Below are 18,593 nucleotides of genomic sequence, written 5' to 3'. Positions count from 1 at the left end.
TTATCCAGCCTAAACCTCCCTTCACACAGCTTCATGCCGTTCCCTTGGGTCCTGTCACTGGTCACCACAGAGCAGAGACCGGTGCCCTCCCCTCCGCTTCCCCTCACGAGGAAGCTGTAGGTTGCTATGAGGTCTCCCCTCAGTCTCCTCTTATTCACGCTGAACAAATCCCCCTTTGCCTGGTGCGAGGGAGACACGCAGCCCTCCGGCATTTTCTCCGAGGGAAAGGGTAAGAACCTTGTCGTTTGAAGTCCCCCCAGTGCGTTTGTGTTATTAAAGGCTGCCGAGGCGGAGGTGAGGGGCAGGTTAGGGCAGGAACCCATCCTGCAGCTGCGGGACAACGGGAGCATAGCGGGAGCGAGGGGGCAGCCGGCTCCCTCAGCCGCCGAGGGGACGGAGTAGGGCTGCGGGCTGGCGGGTTTCCTTTCTTAGCGGAGAAAAAAAAGTGATAGGAAAAAAGGTGGAGTTGAGGCCCTCGTGGGCACCGTCGCGATTGAACCGCTGTTAACCCGCAGCTGCCGTGAGGTCAGGACAGGTGCAGGCGGCAGGAGGGCGCGCTGCAGCAGCGGCTGCCCGCTGGGACAGGCTGCTCCCTGCCCCGGTTCCTGGGCAGTCCGCCCGAGCGGGAGGAATACGGTGGTAATTTACACTAAATTAAAACCCCCATCTGGCACTGCGTACTGCTTTGGCACTCGCGTGGTTCATGCCTGAGAGCACCCGTGCTGTGCGGGGCTGTGCTGGGCTCGTCAGCCTGGCCACAAGTGTCACTGCCATGGGGGGGGTGAGGAGTTCACTCTGCTCGTGTTCAGGGAGCTTTAATGCTTTTGTAAAGGAAGGAAAATATATAACTGTATTTAAGCATAAAGCAAATGGTGAATTTTATACCCAATAAATATGTCAGATCAGAGCTAGTGAAGACAGGGTTTGCAGTCAAAAGGGGTATGGTATTCCACTGAACTGTGCAAGAGGAAATGGATTCAAAATGAAAGAGAGTGGGTTTAAATTAGATATTAGGAAAATAATCTTTCCTGTGAGGGTGCTGAGGCACTGGCACAGGTTGCCCAGTGAAGCTTTGGCTGTCCCATACCTGGAAGTGTCCAAGGTTGGATGGGTCTCTGAGCAACCTGGTCTAGTGGACGGTGTCCCTGCCCATGGCAGGGGGTTGGAGCAAGATGATCTTTAAGGTCTCTTCCACCCCAAACCATTCTATGACTATAACTGATTTCTCATAACCAGGCCTATTTCAAGGGGTTGAAAGTTTACTATTTACTTGAGGTTTATTTTCTCTGGCTGGTCTGTATCTTAATTGAGAATTTCAATCTTACACACAGTGATTAGGGGGGTGTGAAACTGAAAGAAAACCCATTTTTTCTTTAAGGTCTCTTCCAATCTTGGTGATTCTGTGATCCTGTTACCAGCAGCCAAGTCTCTGTTCAGGGCCCCAAAATGCTTTGAATTCTAAAAGGTTCAAAGCCACGCACATCGATGCAACCTGGCTGATGACTTCCTGTTCAAACAGGAAGTATTTCACCTCCAGGAGGGGAGATGTGAAAACAGAGGTAATGTACTTACATTCTGTAGGTTTCCAATTGTTTTAAACTTTAGTGGTTTGTTCGTTGCTTTGCTAAATCAAAGTCTAAATTACACTACTTGAGAAAATGAAGACTTTATTGCATATATTGGTATTCATTAGATTGAAGTTAAGCATCAGCTGAAAAAAATATATTTTTTTTTGTAATTGATCTTTTTTGTACTGGGGATATTCCTATTTTTCTCAGCCTTATGCAATATCCAAACACGTGTGCTGGATTGAATTTAATTTTCAACTTTTTCAATATCCTGGTGTTTGCATCATCAGGAAGGTTGCAGGAGGGCATATTCTTCTCATATTTGTATTGCTACAACTAAGTTGAAATCCTTGAGAACTGAAGAGGGCAAATGAACCCTTAATATTATTTTAATGTAATTTTGTGCAGAATTTATTTAAATAATACTACGAAAATGAAAGATAACTTTGAGGAAATGGAGAAGGTGTTGTTTTTCAATTCTTGCATGGAAGATCTCTGGAGTGAGAGCTATACCCTATAAGGGAATTGGGAAGTTATTTGGCCACTTGCCTAAAAGCCACTTCAGACCTGTTCATGAATTTGGATGGCAAGCCAATGTCCATTTTAATTTACAGAAGTGCTTAGAAAAACAACAGAATTTGTTGGGCTGTATCCAGGAGAGGTTAAATTCACATTCATTCTGTACTGGAGTAGTAACAGCTGGTGTGAGGATTAACCTTTTTGTCTGGTGGGATGAAAGGAGATATTAACTAACTGTACTGTAGATGGAAGTATAGCAGGTTAACATAACTTATAAAGTAGTATCAATTTATATTGAATAGATTGGTTATATTTTATTTGTGGTTTATTTTTGTACTGGAGTAACAATTTTAAGTAGGATGTTTTATATTGGTATAAAACCACCTTCAAGAATCAGTGGTGTAAAAACTGATAATGAAATAAAGAATCTTTCTTAGCTTTTGTTATTATTTTGAATGCATCCCAAGACAGTTGCTGTTGGAGATTTACAACCATCTTATGGGTGGGTGAATGTCCCCTGTGGAACACATTGGTGGTTCAAGTCTGGATTCTGTTGGAAAAGTGTCAGTACCAAATCATCTGCCCAGTTGGCATTAATTTCCTTTTTGCTGGTAGTTTCAGGAGAGCAAAAGGATCAGATGGCTGCTGGGAGTGAACCAGTTGATTAACATCTCAGGGAAAGGGAAGGCAAATGAGGGGCTTTGCCTATTTAGTTGATAAAATAAGGAGCTATAGTTTACCAGTCTTTCTGAGTAATAAATATGTCAAATTAGTAGTAAGGAGTTTTTTGTAAGAAAGAATTCTTTTTGGAAAAAAGTACAGTGAAAAATACAAAATGTAAGGTTTGGTAACTGTGCATCCATTCGTTATAAGAATAAACAGAGTGAACTCAGGCAGGCTGTGAACATGCCCCCAGTTGATGACATGACCCTTTTTAAATTGATGGCTGATTCTCTTGTTCCTGATAAGAAACACTCTGGCAATCCTCTGGAACATTTTTCTGAGGGACACAATGGACCAGGCTGGAAGCTCTTTTTACTAAACCTGCATGGATAAATTGTTTTTTTACAGAGAAGGCATAGAGAGCTGAAGTAAGAGAGATGACACAAACTCTATTATATCATCAGATTAGCCTTTAAAGGGATAATACATTACACATGTTTGGTTTTGTTTCCCCACGTACATTGAGGGAGTCGGTATTTTTTTGTAAAATTGTTGGGGTGGTCATTTGCAATATGGTTGCCTATTTTCAGGCACATTGCCTGCAAGCATCTTATTTATCAGTTTATTTTGTTTAACGAAGAGAGTATTATTTTATCTGGAATTGTCTTTTAAGGTCTTGGCCATGGATTTGTGTTGCCAACCTGAGTCCTGTGTAACTCCTTGGATGATGATGGTGATGATGATGATGCATAAGCCTTTGCTCATACTTTAGAGTGGCTGTTTTCTATCTCAAAGACCATATAGTTGTCTGAAGCTGTTTAATGTTCAGATTTCCTGTGGGTACTTGGCAGCAGGGACAGATCAGTGTGGCTGTAGAACTCTGGCCTAGGCTGCTGGGCCAAATCCACCTCTGAAGGCAGAGTTATGGGTGGTTCTGCTGGACAAAGCCCATTTTTACAAATAATAACTGAGATGCCCACTGAAACTACAGAAATTGAGTTCAGCTGCAGTATTATCATCCTGTGGGCCAGCTCCCTTCTGTTACTGGTGTAAATATCCTAGTGAGAGGGAACATTATGCAAAGTTGTTTCTTCAGTGCTCTCCGTTTTGGCAAGTGCCAACAGTCAGCAGAGGCTGAAGAGCAAATATCCCTCGAGGTTTTATTGGTGCCTTGACTGTTTGACATTTGTATTTCCCATTTGAAAGAGAAACAACAAAACCAAAAGGGTTGTCCGTGCCCTTTATTTCTGCTGTTCAGTCTGGTTTCAGCCCCACTTCCTCTGTGCACATGTGCTGTGTTCCTGTGGGCCACGGCAGGGCAGGATTGAGGGCTGAACGTGAGGGATGAGAGTGCCTGAGGAGTTCCAGTGGGTCATGTAAACGAACTGTTTTCATTAATGACCCAGATTTGCCTCTGTCTCGAATAAAGCTGCCATAATCTCACTTTAATAATGATAAATTAGATATATACAAAGACTGTCTCCAGTAGCTGAGATTACATACATTATTTATAGTAGGGATATAAATCCCACTTCAGTTTATATTGTTTTCTTTGCTACACTATAAGGGCTTGAGCCAAAGCCCATTAAAGTCCTTCCCTAACTTCAGCAAGCTCTGAATTGAGTCCTTATTTTTCAAACAAATCTTATTATTCCTTTCTTCTCTTGTAATACTTATCTTTTAAAAACACTTACCAAGGAAAAAATAATAGTACATATTTAGTATTATTCACAGTAAGGTAGGGCTTGAGTAATTGTTGTTTTCCCCATTCTTAATAGTTTTTTAACCTCCCTCTATAGTCCATAACTGTTTCGAGTCCTGTCCTTCTGAATCCAAGCACTTGCCAGGGCATTGTGAACTAAACCTGGTGTCCAGCATAAACTGTTTCATGTGGGCAGGCTGGGATGGATCTGATCCCTTTATTTCCACAGTAGAAGGACAGAGCAATGATCCTCACAGATTTGTGGGCTTGCTTTGTTCTCTGGGGACAGAAAAGTTAGGAGAAGATGGCACTCTCCATTTCATTCAAGGGTTAGTTATAATATTTCCCTTCTCTCCTGTTGCTGGCACAAGTAGTCAATACCTTTTCCTTATAATTGTTCTTTTATCTGGTTTTCCCTGAAATCTTAACACCTGACAGAATCCTCTGAACTCTAAACTGTTCAGATTAAACCTAGATGTGTGTTATGTGTATGTGTCTACTAGTTACACTTTGTGATGTTTTGTCACTCTCCCAAAGAAGCCTGGAGGTCTGATTTTCCTGCTTTTTTAAATCCAAGTTTCATCAGGGCTGTTGTATCATTTTATGGTTTTTAATTTAATTATTTTATAAATGAATTTACATTACACAGAAGCACATCCTCCTAGTTATAAACTGCTCTAGTACCTACTCAACAGTAACTGCAAAATTTGGGTTCTTTCATCCTTTTCTTGTAATATTTAGTTTTATTAACAGGCAACCACTTCATTCTTCAGTTGCTTCCAAAGCAGGTGAATATATTTATCTGTTGATGACTTGTTACAGTTAAATAGATTATTTTTTTCCCAAAACTGGTTCAGTTTCTGTAATTTTGTTTGTTTGCCTGTTTTTTCCCAGTTAAAGTTACCTCACAGTAGCCATCTTGCTGCTTAGTGATGCCAAGACATCACTCTTGACTGCAGCCATTCCCTTCTCAAGTTCTTTTTGCTTCTCAGACTCCATCTGTCTCTGGGATTCTTTTGCAATTTCACTTCTTCAGGCTTATGCAATTATTTTTCTTTAAATCTCCTAATTGTTCATCATATTGCCCTGCAGCCTTCCTCTTTTCATATTACTTTGAATTCATCAAGATTTATTAGGATTTGTTTTGTCACCTTGCTTCCTCTTTTTTCTTTCCCCGATTATTTTTTTCTTGAAAGAAGCTCCTGTAGTTTGCTATGTACAGTATAATTTAATTTCCTTTGTTGTTGTTGAGATGGGCAATGTGTACCTTTGGCTTGCTATTATATATTTAAATAGCCTGCACGATAAGGCCAACTTTTTTTAATCTATTTCCTACCCATATCACACCATTTAAAACAGAATCCCCTCTCTTCTAAAGGTGGCACTGGAGGGGTGGTTGTTTGGGGGGTTTTTCTGTTTTTTTTTCTTATTCTATCCTTTGGGTGCAGAATGCAATACAAATTGCATTTCCTTAGGCAAACCCACTATGTGTTTAAAAAAGTCATTATAAAGACAGGATCCTGGGGGGTCTGACAGAGGAGCTAAACCAGCTGTGCTCTTCAGTACAAACAACACATAAATTGACAATATCTTCTCTTCCTGATCAAGTAAGAGAAAGAAAAGGCCCAGAAATGAAAAGATATTTTTATCTCACAGAAGCTCTTTAGTGAAGAGCCTGTCTCACAAGAACAGTTTCAAGTTGCATTTGTTCTTGTTACTTTCTTTCTACCCAAGCAAATCAAGAAAAACCAAGAAACAAAAGCAGAAATAGAATTAATTTGTTCAAATAGTTATCAGACTATTTTCCTAATTTATTTCCAAATAATCCTTTTGACATTTATTAGGTTACTCACTAGAGTTAATAGGAAGATTCCCATCCATTTTTGGACAAACTGTCTGAGTAGAGCACGAGATGTCACCAGATGATTTCCAGAAGAGCACTGGTAGAGATTATTCAGATGGTGCTACACCTGCTTAATCTGGGGCAAAAAATACGTGTATGTTCTTTATAAATTGTTTCAAAACGGTTCACTGAGTGAGTAATTGCCTTCGTGCTCCTTTTGGTTTGCAGAGATCATATGTATGGGTAGAATCCTGTACACTGTGTTTCCACAGTGCTTTCTCCTGCATGGCCACCCCCCCCGCCCGCCTTGCCATGCCATCCTGCAGCACATGGGGTGACCATGAACATGTGCCAGTGTTTGCACACCTGGGCTAGGACAAGTGCTTGGCTCTTTAGGAGGGGCCATATTACATATCTAAATAAATAACGTTGCTGGGTAGCTGGAGAGATCTGGTAGTGGTTTTATAAAAAGTTTCAAGGGAAAAAAACCCAGCCCAGCATGGCAGGAGGAATCTTAGTGGCAGAAACATAAAACACACAGGCCTGACTCCACACTGTGCACTGTGGGCAGTGTCCCCATTTGTCAAAGGGGTAAGTGTGTGGGACACAGTGTGGAATTCTTTCGTTGTTGGGAAAAGGGATGAAAAACAACCTTCCAGCAAGCGAGTAGATTGAAAATAAAGATGAAAAGCTAAAAGTGCTAGAAGTCCAAATGTTTGTATCTTGTTAGATACTTTTTGTTTTACAACTGCACAGCAAAATGGGAATGTGTTGGTCCTTGCTTTTATTCACCCCTTCTGGGCTGCCTGCCTCTAATTCCTTCCCTTACACCCACTCCATACACACACATCATATCTTTTCATAAACAATCTCAGCTTATTATCCAAGTGGAAACAATGAATAATTTTCTTTTAGGTTATTGAGCTGAATCAAGTCACAGAAGGGTCTAATGAGAGCCAGAGCCTCTCAAGGAAAAAGAATGGAAGCAGGATCTTCTCCTTTTGATATCAGCAAGCCTCCAGATTGTGTCTCAGTGCTTCAGGTAACTACACCCTCAAGATGCTGTTTTATAACTGGCCAAAATTGATCCTGTCCTTCTCCCTCAGTTCAAGCCCTCCCTTGGGCTGCTTCACTTGCTGAAAACATTCTGGTCTTCATGACAGTCCCTAAACAAAGTCAATTATTTTCTTCTGAATTTTGATTAAAAGCACAACACTTTGGGACACAGGTAAACTCAGGATCTAACTCTGAAAGGGAGCATATATGTTGCATGGAAAAGCAAGTTGAATTCTGTCCCCTTTGTGTCTCTGCAACAGCACAAAGATCTCCTAAACCTTGCAAGGTATTACTGAAATGCAGCCAATCCACTGGGATTTTTTTTTACAGTACAGTTTTGCAGATCACTTCATTTTCCCCGTATGCTCTGTTGCAGCAGAATTCCTTCCAACCTAAGTACCATTTACTTTGTAATTCAGCAGAGGAATTTTTGATTGATACTTTCAAATTAAGCAGGCTATTGCTTGGAGGGTTTTCAATAAGTGAGTCCAAAATCAACTGTGCATTTTCTGTGCACATTTCAACCCAGAGGGCTGAATATTTACCCTTAAAGCAAAGCATCATTTTAACTAGTTGTTCACTCTTTTTCCCCCTCCTCTCCTCTCTTTTTTTTTTTACTGAAGGCCCAATCAAACTTCTAAATGCTGGTACAATATGTGCAATGTTCTCTAAATATGATCATATGTCCTACTAATTATGGTTAAATGATGCTTGCTTTATAATCAGACATTCTTTTGCTTTCTCCTAATAATTTCCTCAGTGCTACTCAAAAACAGAAAGATGAAAAAAAGGTAGTTCAGAATAGTATCTGCCTTTTCAACTACTGGATGCGATTGTTTTATCAGACGGTACTGTTTCTGAACATTTATGAAAAATAAGACTAATCCGCGTTTGTTATTGTGAAATAATTTGGAATATCCTTTCCAAGTTCTCAGGTTAGTCCCGGTATGGCCTTGGACGCTAGATGGCAATGTGTGGCTGTATGTCATACACGGCAATGGCAGTAGCAAAAGTCTCTCAACACATGAGAGAATCCTCATCTTTCAAAAATATTTGTAATATTGCCCTTTTATTATGAAAACAATGAAAATGTGTAAATGCTCGATTTTTACACTCTAAAAACTTTGCAAACTTTCTCTTTTCCTGCATTATGACTGCATGGGGAACATTTCCTAATGAGTTGGACAGGTGAGTAGAACATTTACTCATTTTTTTGGTAGAAAGCTCTCCAATCGATTAATCTATCAACAGAGAGAATTTTCAGTTCCCAACATCATCAGCGTGCTCTTTGCCTTAGAACTGGAAGGAAGGAATGACAGTGGGAGTGTTGGCCTCTTCTCTCTCCTCAAATAACCTTTTATTCACTGTCACGACAATGATGAGAATGGAAATTTTAAAAATTAGGTAAAAGCAAAAGGTGTTGGGTAGGAATGGCCACCTTATACCCTTATTTTGAGCTAAAAAGTCATCTTGAAAACAACCAATGCAACCACTTGTTATTTTGTCAGCATTTGATTGCTTTTGGATGACTTTAAAAGAGGTGGTTTCAAAGGCACTGATCTTACCCAAGCTGACATGTTATGGAAAAGGGCCCGTTCCTGCACAGGTTCTTTAGGGGAAAGACTGAGTGGGTTTGGTCATGTGCTATTACTTTTCCATGTCACATCCTACCTCTGCCTCACTGCTTTAGGTCTCTCTCTTAGCTGGTCTTTGTGGGTCACTTTTCCTCAAGATAAAACAGTGCCCTGTGTTTGTCAGTTAATTATCTCACTTTTTGGAAGTGCAGGCAGAAATAATTGTTAGAAGAATGAAATTATGAGATGCCTTTATGAGTCTCTGTACAACTTTGCCTTTACTGTATTATTGCTGTACAAACAAGAAGGAGGTTTGCAATGATGAGGACCCACCAAGAGTGTTACAGAGGGGCATTATCCCTAAGGTACTACAGAATGTTACATTCCTCCTGCCCACTGGTGTGTTTTCAGTAGGGCAGAAAGGCTGTCTCTGCCTCTGGGTGGATTAAAAGGCTGTTTCATGTTATGCTTTCATGAAAGGAAGGACTGTGCTGGCCTGTGGCTCCTGCTGTACCGTAGGATCCGTGAGGGTAGGATGAAGGCAGCACTGTCTCATTCTTTCTCTTCTCACAGGCAGTGCTGCTTTCTGTGCTCAAAGGAGAGGCATAGCATGAGCAGACAGCTTTATTTCATTGTCTTCTCCATCCTAATGCAGCATCCATTGCTGTCTTGTGATAAACACCAGCAGTCATTCCATCAGGGAAAAAAAGCCTGAATGGGAAACTAAGATGTTTAGGGCCTTTGTTAATGACCCTTCTCCACCCCTGTTTCTATTTTGCTATTTGTCTCTGCTCCATGTTCCCCACTGGTGCTTTATTTTGACATTTTTGACCCCTCGTGCACTTCCTTTTTTCCACCCATTGTCCCTCTCTCTCCTCCTCTTCTTTTTCTGGTAGAAGGGCATGTCCCTGTGGCATTTAATTTTGTTTGGTTGGGTCTGATACCAGTCCCCACTGAAAACATTTTGCTTTGGGTACTCAGAACCACCGTGTGTAGGGGTAAACTGTTACCTCTGATGGCTATAATCCTTTATTTCTCAGCGAGGAACACGAATAAGGACAAGCCCTTGCTTAGGGGAAATGAGATTTGGGACTTTCTGCAGTTTGCAAACTGATCAACTGTAAAATTAAAACTGAACGTTTTGGAGAGCAGTACTAAAGTAAAACAAATATATCCAATCAGTCATGACAAAATTTTCCTAAGGTTTAAACGTTCTGGGTTTTTTTCATTAATTCAAAATAAAATCAGAATCCAGACTAGCCACAGAGCTGCCTCTATCCTCTCACAAAGCAATCAGGCTCATTAAACAAGCAGCTATGTGTTATGAGCAGATACTATGCCCAAATGACATCCCCAGTACTTCAGAAGGCAAGGCTCTCCGTTCCTTCCCTCTGGCAAGAGAGGAACATGCCCATCCCTTGGTGATTCGAGTGTGCTGACTGAGCGGGGCACTCACAGGCACTGCTGCTCTGCAGGCACGGCAGGGGAGGGACTCAGCCCACACCACTGCCAGGAGCCCACGGGGCTTTGCCTTGAAAGACAGCCGGGACACAGACACTGCTTGGGAACAACAGCTGTGTTTGGGGATTATCTCAATGACCAGATTATATCCCAGCCTTACAGAAAGAATTTTTCCTCCCATCCTTCCCACTGATGGGGAACAGGGGACACAAACCTAAGCGTGCTGTGTCCGAGGGGGTGTCCGTGCCTCAGGATTCCCAGGTCGTGGGGGGGAAACTCCTCAAAACACCCTTTCCAAATCAGTTTGTTTTAATAGGAGCAAGATTAAATGCTCTCAAATCTCCTACTTATGGTTGCAGTGAGAAAAGGGCCAAGAAATAGCCGAAGTCCCTCACAGAAACAGGACATCCTGAGCTCTGGCAGATGGACTTCCTTTACAAAGTTTTAATGAAAATTTTCAACAATAGCTCTGTGTATATTCTTGTGGGGTTAACACTTCTGTACACACACACTGGGCAATGCTACACAAACTTTTTGAAATAACATACAAAATACCGTGTATATTTTGCTAGAAGAAATGTATTTTGTAAATATATATATATATATATATTTTCTGTGTTATGACATAAGGGAGGATTAGGTAGAGAGAAAATTTCAGGATGTGGGTGGCCAGTTGAAGGTCTTACAGGGAGTGTTCAGTAAAATATCCTTGGAACATAAAATTAAAATAAATGAAGAATAAACTTAACCAATGTATCAGTGAACATAAACAAATCTTGATGCTAAAACATATTCCAAGGAACCCAAAGTGCAATAATTAGAAAGAGATAATTATGCTTTCTCTCCTTTCTAGAAGAGATAAATAGGATTTTTGGTAATTTCCTAAATGCATAGCAAAAATAGCTGATGTAAGATGCAAGATGAAAAACCCTTGTTGAAATTTATGATATACAAGAATCTACTCTGGCTGAAGGCCTGTTTCATGGCAATAAAGACAGAGTAAATGAAAAAAAATTTAAAATATTTTAAAGGTTTTGTCTGCTATAACATATAAAAATATTTGGAAATGTGACATACAAGAAAACAAAGTTACTATACTGTAATTTAGATAGGAATGGTGGTAAATCAAGGTGTCCAGGAAGGACAATAGATGGATACTCTTCTGATGTTAATTATCTGGTACAGCTCTCTGGAACTCAGTTTAGATTTTGAAGGAATGCTGTGAGATAATAAACTATTCTTATGATATTTTAACAAAATTATATTGTTGTCAAAATGCAGTTACAGCATGAAAAACTGGTTATTAAAAACTCTTTGCATTTTTCTCTTATATGGTAAACAATCTGGTCTCCTAATCCCTTCTGGATGATTGGAACTTCATGTCCATGCTTAGAATGCCCCAGTCATAACTGCAATGGCACCTTCACCCTCTCTTCTTTTGTAGTTTTTGTTGTCCTGTATTCCCAGAAATCTGGGCCAGAATTAGAGGCCCATTGTGCTGCATGTTCCACAAACAGACCCAAAAGTAAAAAAAGACAGGCCACAAATGCTGTACTATTGTGAGGAGAGGCTCTTCTCTTGTTCCCATCAGCACACGTATGGAACCTGCCCAAGATGCTTTGGACAGACCAGGGCTATGAAAACACAGCACCAATTGGTTGGTTTAAACATTTGGAGTCATTATTTGAACTACAATAAGATAAAGACTTTTTGGTTTTCTTCTCTTACATGAAAATGTGAAAAGTCTTTCTCATTTTGTATTAGCAAATTGGAACCCAGTTTTGATATTCCTGGGGACAGTGGAATGTGGGCAGGAAGTGCTTGCTCTTGAGGAGAAATGCTATGGTTTGCCACATCTGTTGGAATCCCAAAGCCCTCAGGGTGTCTAACTGTGTAAGTTCTACTTTTTGTAGGCAAATAAGACCATCCCAAGTGGGTCACAATTGCATTTAACACACAATTATATAAAATAATAGGGAAAAGAAATAGCAATGCTTGTGCTAGAAATGTGGATATATGTGGGCAAGGTCTGCATAAAGATACATGGATTTGAATTCTTACAACGAGGAAATAAAAACTTACACAAAATGCATATCATACAGCAGAAATATTACATAATATTTTACTTATGACTTAATTTTTCTAGAGGTTTGACTGACTTGCATCTTACACTCTGCCATAGAAGAGTTTTTTACCATAAGCTTGAATTTCCAACTTTCTGAGAAGATTCATAAAGGTTCTGATACAGCGTCAGAGGAAAAAATAATTGAAACACTAAATGGAATCAGATGCATTTTACTGATCTGATTCCATTTACTGGGACAGATATTTGCATAATCTGTGCTGTGTCCAAGAGCAGTAGAACTTAAAACTGGAGACTTCAGGAAGACGTTGGGTTTGTATCTTGGGTCTGAAATCTTTTGACCTTTCTCAAGTCACTACGGATTTAAATAGACAAGTTATGTCCAGAATATTTTTGTTATAGTGTCCTTCAGAGCCCCTAGGAAAAGTAGGTTGTTCATTATTTTGGTGTGGTTGAATGATTAAGTTCAATGGACTGCTTAATATGTTCTGATGGATAACTAGGCCTGTTGTGTTCCTGGGAATGTCCCTGTAGGTATTTGTAGGAGCTAGGTAAGAGGAAGAGGGCTGATAACTGGCCCCAAACCAGGAGAAGGCTCTTTTGTTTTACATGGTGTTGAGCTCTTGGAGGGTGAAGTTGCACATGGGGCTGAGGAGGAACAGGATGGGTGTGAGGAAGCAGATGCAGCCATTGCACTGCAGTGAAAGAATTTGAGGGATGTGTTTTGATTCCACACCAGGAGGAGACTTATAGTGGAAAAAAGGAACATGTGGCCCTGTATCTTGACCTTTCTGTTCATTATAAAGCTTTGATTTTGAAGTTTGCATTACCTCTCTAATCAACTTTGATTTCAAACCTAAGCCTAAAGCTCAGGACACAAGCTGTTATATTGCTAACTGGTTTTTTTTCTAGAGTTGTGCTGCTTATGGGACAAAACAGAATAGCATTCAGTTGTTTCCATTTAGGATTGTCAGTGAAGTGATTGGTTTCTCACAAGTGCCCAGCAGATCCAGTTGAGAGCAATGCTGGAAGAATTGCAACTGGATATCTTTGAGAAACCAGGTACCTCATTTTCAGTGGTTAAACATGGTTTCAGGTCTCCTAGAAATTTAATCACAGTCTATAAAATAGTTTGTTAACAAAAGTTGTGATTTAGGGTTACATGGATGCAGCCAGACGTTGTCACATCTTTAATTTTTGAGGATAATTTAGGAGATTGGGATGCAGTATTATAATAAGACCCAAATGTCTGATTCCAGTCTTATCTTTCTCTGAAAATGAAGGTTAAAGCAAGTCATTCTTCAGTTTAAGATTTGATGGACAGACTAAAATAATTCGCTTGAGAAGCTTGTTAAATTCTTCACACAGACCAAATTCAAAGTTAAGGCTTTTCTAGGCTGCATTTTCCATTGCCCAAAATATTGGAGTTTATTTGTTTATTGACTATAAATAACCAAAAGTTATAAATGTATGAAGTTAGCATGCTCTGTTAGCATCCAAGCATCATTAGCATCACTGAAACAAGTAGAAATACCTCCTATGATTTAATAACCATATTGGCTCATGGGTAGGAAATTCAGTTGGGTAACACCTTGCTCCTGACACTGAAGCTGAGTGCAACACTGAGCCTCTTGGGCTTTTGTTTCCCTGTAGGTAGCAACACTGAGGAGAAACAAAATAGCTCAGAACATAGGGGATAAAAGCTGATCATCTGAGAGCACTGGGCATGTGACCTGAAACACAAGATGGTTTATTGTTGTGGGTTAGTTATTTTAATTTTGGGGTAGTCCTCAGAGAGTGGGTGGAACTGTCTCTCCAGCCAGAAGAACTCAAAAGGGTATGAGCTCACAGAAGGAGCATGTGGGATTTATTCTGTTTTGTTCAAATCTGAGACATTAAGCCACCCAGGCCTTTTAAATAAAACTGACCTGTTGAAATGACCATAATACTTTCTGTAACTGAAAACTCCGGGCTAACTCTGTAAAATATGGGAAGGTGTCTTTTGGAAGAATGAGTGTATTGGGTTCCCAGCAGTGGCAGATTTTAGGAGGGGAATGGTCTGTGTGTGAAAACTGAAAAGGAGGTGTAGTTCAAGAAATGACAAGCCCTGTATGTTACCCTTAGTTTTTATTATTGGAAGACAGTAGGGAAATGAAGTCTTGGCTTCCAGTGAGAATAAATTTCTATTTCCTGATTCCACCTGTGTAACAACTGTGCTAGTCAATGGCTGGAGTGCAGGTTCCTTTTATTCCCTCCCTGGCAGCTCCTGGGAAGGGGTATGTTGCCTGCCTCGGTGTTTGGAATTTTATTGTCTAGGCTTCTTTTGATCATATTGTTTCACCTGTACTAGATCCTGACTCTGCTGTGGCTTGTGTACAAAAGTTGCACTGGTAACGTCCTCCCTTTTGTGTTAATCAGCTCCCACTGCAGAGGGTGTCGAGAGGTGGGTACAAGCTGCTCTCAGAGGGAAGAAAGCCCATGGCTGAAATTAACCCCCCAGGACTTTCTCAAAGCCACACAGGAAACCTGTGACAGATCCCAGAATAAATCCCAGATTTCCTGTCTCCTCCACTTGTGCTATAACTACAAGGCCCATAATTTCTTAGCAGAGGACAGCGTTGTCCAATATTATCTTTCTTTTTCTGGTGTATTGTTGCTTCAGTTTACTGCACTAGTTGCTGCCACATGTCAGGCTGTGGCAGTTCATCCCTGTGACTCTTTCTTTGTGGTATTTTGTGGAACATGCATGAGGATTGTACAGTGAACAGTATTAATGCTGAGTACCAGTACTGTCTCACATTTAAGCAAATAAGATTGAACAAAAGGTGCTATTATGAGTTAACCATGGAGTATTTGCAGGTAAAGATAATTTATTGTCTGAGTCACTCTTCAAAATAAACTACTCGTGCTTCTAATCTAAATAGCATTCAGAGAAGCAGGTTTGATATGTATTAAATGATAGCTGCCTGTGCTAAGATAATATTTATTCAAATAACTCTATCAAAATGCAGGTTTCCTTTTTGCATATGCCACTTTGTAATTTGGAAGGTTGATGCATTCTGTTGTTAAGCATCAGTCCTTTCTAATGAATTATAAATTAATAGATGCAGTATTATCAAGGGAAAGTGATTCATAACTGAATGAGATGCTCTGAAGATTTTATGACTTTTACTAGGGCTGGGTAAATTGAAACTGGAGTAATTTGGTTTGCTCCTTAGGTATCTCAGATGTTCACATATTCATATGTATTGCTGAATGCATGATCTTTTTTTAGATATTTTGCTGCTAGGTTAAACTTTAATAGTTTTCATTCTGTGCTTCTCAATTTGCTCTCATATGGTTCTTCTTTAGATAACATTACTTGTACAAATTCCAACTGAAGCAGAATCAGTAATCTTTAGCCAGTCTTGACAGCATTTCTAATGCAGTTCAGCTATGGAATTTCATTGCATCTTCTTTTCTGTCGAAATTGTAGCTAAATAACTGGACAGAAACACTGGGGGGAAATGAGCTTTGCTAAACACTCTCTTCTTAATTTATAGGATGACATTTCGAGCACTTATTAAAGACCTAATTGTTTTGAATGCAAAATCTTTGTAGACTTCAGTGGGAAATTTCCTAAGCAGGAAGCTGAAGGTTTGTGTTTACTGATGTTTAAAAAGAAGTGTAACTTCCAGCCCCGTGCAGAGACTGACACAGGGTCTGCAGGAGCTGCTCTGAGTGTAACCTGGGTGGTGCTGAGCCACAGAGACACCTAGAGAGAGCTGCCTGGGCATCTGAGCACTCTCTCCAGCATTCTGGGGCTCAAGAAGCTTTTTCAGTGAGGGAGACATTGGTTCACAAGAGGGCTGGTGCTTTGTCACATCCACTGGTTCCTTCTTAAACCAAGATCAGTGAGCACTGATGTGCAGAGAGAGCCTTTCCTCTGCAGGGACCAGTTACCTCTAGCTCACCATTATCCCTGGTGGATCTTGGCTGGCTCCACACAGCTGTCTGTGCACCATGCAGTCTGGTAACCATCTGAGCCATGTTTTTTCCATGACCTTTACTGTCCTAGTTCCCATTTCAGTGGACAATGGAGAGTCAGCTGTATTACAGTTGTTTTAACGTAAGACTGGTCACTCTTGGTGGTGGGAAGGGTTACTCTTTGGGGTCAGTGCTACCACTGGTGGCAACATCTGCACTGATTCTGAACATACTGCGCCCTGCAAAACAAAACAGAACATATCAAACTAAGAAATGACACTGCTCACATGAGCCCTTTACAAGGCAGAAGGATAGTGAAGATTTGGAGAATGATGGTGTCCATTTTCGCCCCTTACAGAGCTTTAATGAACATGAGAGCGACATGGCACAGATCCAGATACTGAACCCCGGGTTAAATCAGTGTAAAGTGGCAGGCTCTTAAGCCAGGTGGTTATCAAATTATTAGACTGTAACACAACATTAATAGAGTTATCACACACAAGATAAAACTTTAGCCTGAATATACATTTGAGAAAGGACACACTGTGGTTCTCAATTAATTTTTCATTTTATGAAGGAATAATCTATAAATATCCTACCTGTCATCTCCTGATTTCAGTATTTGCTACTCATCTTGTATAAAGGAGACTGATAGTTCACAGTGGACTTCAAATAAGGTCTGTGAGAACTGGCACCCAGCCTTTGAAACAGTTTTCCATGGCTGCTTCATTTCTGAGCTGGGGATGCCAGACTGCATGAGCTTCCAGTGTAAACCCTGATGGGCACAGAGATAACCATTTTAGCCTTTCAGTTCCTCTTAGCAGGGCATCCAGGAAGTCAGTCCTGAGTGGAGGCAGAGTTTACAACTCTGAGTATGTGGTTCAGCATGCTGAGGAGCCAACAACAATCTGCAAAGTGGATGCAGTTGGGAGAGGGGTATGATAATATGGTATCTGACAACTGATTAAGAAACTATGTGCTTCCCACTTAGAGGAAAGATGCTTCCCTTAGCACTTCCAAATTACTTTCCTTCATCTCTCACCCTTGATTTATAACCATGTTTACTGTAATATATATAAAATAGTATAGAGTAGCCTCAGAAAAGTATAGAATAGTCCCAAAAGCAAGGTCTGTGCGTGTGGGAGGAGTTCAGACACGCCACAATGTCCCCTGGTACATGGGACAAATCAGTTCTGGGGACAGTCATGCCAGTAACAGGTTTTGAAAATGACTGCAGGCATTTGTCTCCCAGCTGCTGGTGCCCAGTGCCCCAGAGAGCCTGGGCAGCCAAGTTAGCAGAGCTCTGAGCTCCTGAACCTTTCCCACAACGATATTTTCATTCACTTCTCTAATCAAGTAAGTACATTCACAGGAATGGAGCAGTCTGCCAAATGACTATATTAATAGGTATGATCAAGAGTAGAATAATAATGAATTATACATAAATGTACATGACAAACACTTTTGGTCTCATAGCACTTTGTGTTTTCCTTAGACTAGGAATATGGAAATGCATTTACAAGCTGTGACTATATATGAATGAGGACATGGCACTTTCAAGGCTGGAGATTAGACAATACCAACAAATTTTTCTCACCCATAGGAGTCAATTCTGGGACCCATTGCTTCACTCCTTATCAGGATAGGCAAAGGGCTCCTCTTCCTCACAGTACAGTGGTACATTACCCCACATATTAGTGCCAGCTTCTGATTAAACCCTTATTAAGGAATAAGGGGGGTAGCAGACTGGTCACAGGTCATCTTAAAGGCATAAATAGGTTTCAGAGACACGGAGGATTTTCACTGACAGCACAGAGCTCAAATGCTCTATGTTCATTGGTGCCTCCTCTCTATCTTTGTAGTTCAAAAGTACTTATATGTCTCTGTAGCTGCAGAGTTGTTCTTACATCTGTGATGCTTTATGAATCCAAAGTGATATGATCAGCAATTTATGTCCTTATTCTGATTGCAATTAAAACAAGTTAAAGAAAATAGGAACCAGCTTCAGAATATTTCATCTTTCACATAATATAATGCAATACCATTTAATAAAGTTGTTTACGATGGTTCTGCCTGGTTAATGAAACTACATGCAATAGTGTTACCACCAGGTCTCTTTATGTTGTTTTTAGTAAGTCTGATTTCTTCGTGAAGAACA

The 18,593-nt window shown here is 40.4% G+C and overlaps 1 long non-coding RNA gene across 1 annotated transcript in view; it reads left to right on the top strand.

The window, feature by feature from the left end:
• Window positions 1–81: 81 nt before the first annotated feature.
• LOC108502536 overlaps window positions 82–18,593 on the top strand; it is a 68,219-nt gene continuing 49,707 nt past the window's right edge. Inside the window, exons 1-2 of the long non-coding RNA XR_001876510.1 lie at window positions 82–229; window positions 7,211–7,337. This is a non-coding gene — a long non-coding RNA (uncharacterized LOC108502536). The remainder of the gene's footprint in view (window positions 230–7,210; window positions 7,338–18,593) is intronic.

The sequence above is a fragment of the Lepidothrix coronata genome, unplaced genomic scaffold (genome assembly GCF_001604755.1).
Source record: "Lepidothrix coronata isolate B3197 unplaced genomic scaffold, Lepidothrix_coronata-1.0 Scaffold120, whole genome shotgun sequence".
In the NCBI taxonomy this organism is placed as follows: domain Eukaryota; kingdom Metazoa; phylum Chordata; class Aves; order Passeriformes; family Pipridae; genus Lepidothrix; species Lepidothrix coronata.
This window is presented reverse-complemented; position numbering and strand designations above follow the sequence as displayed.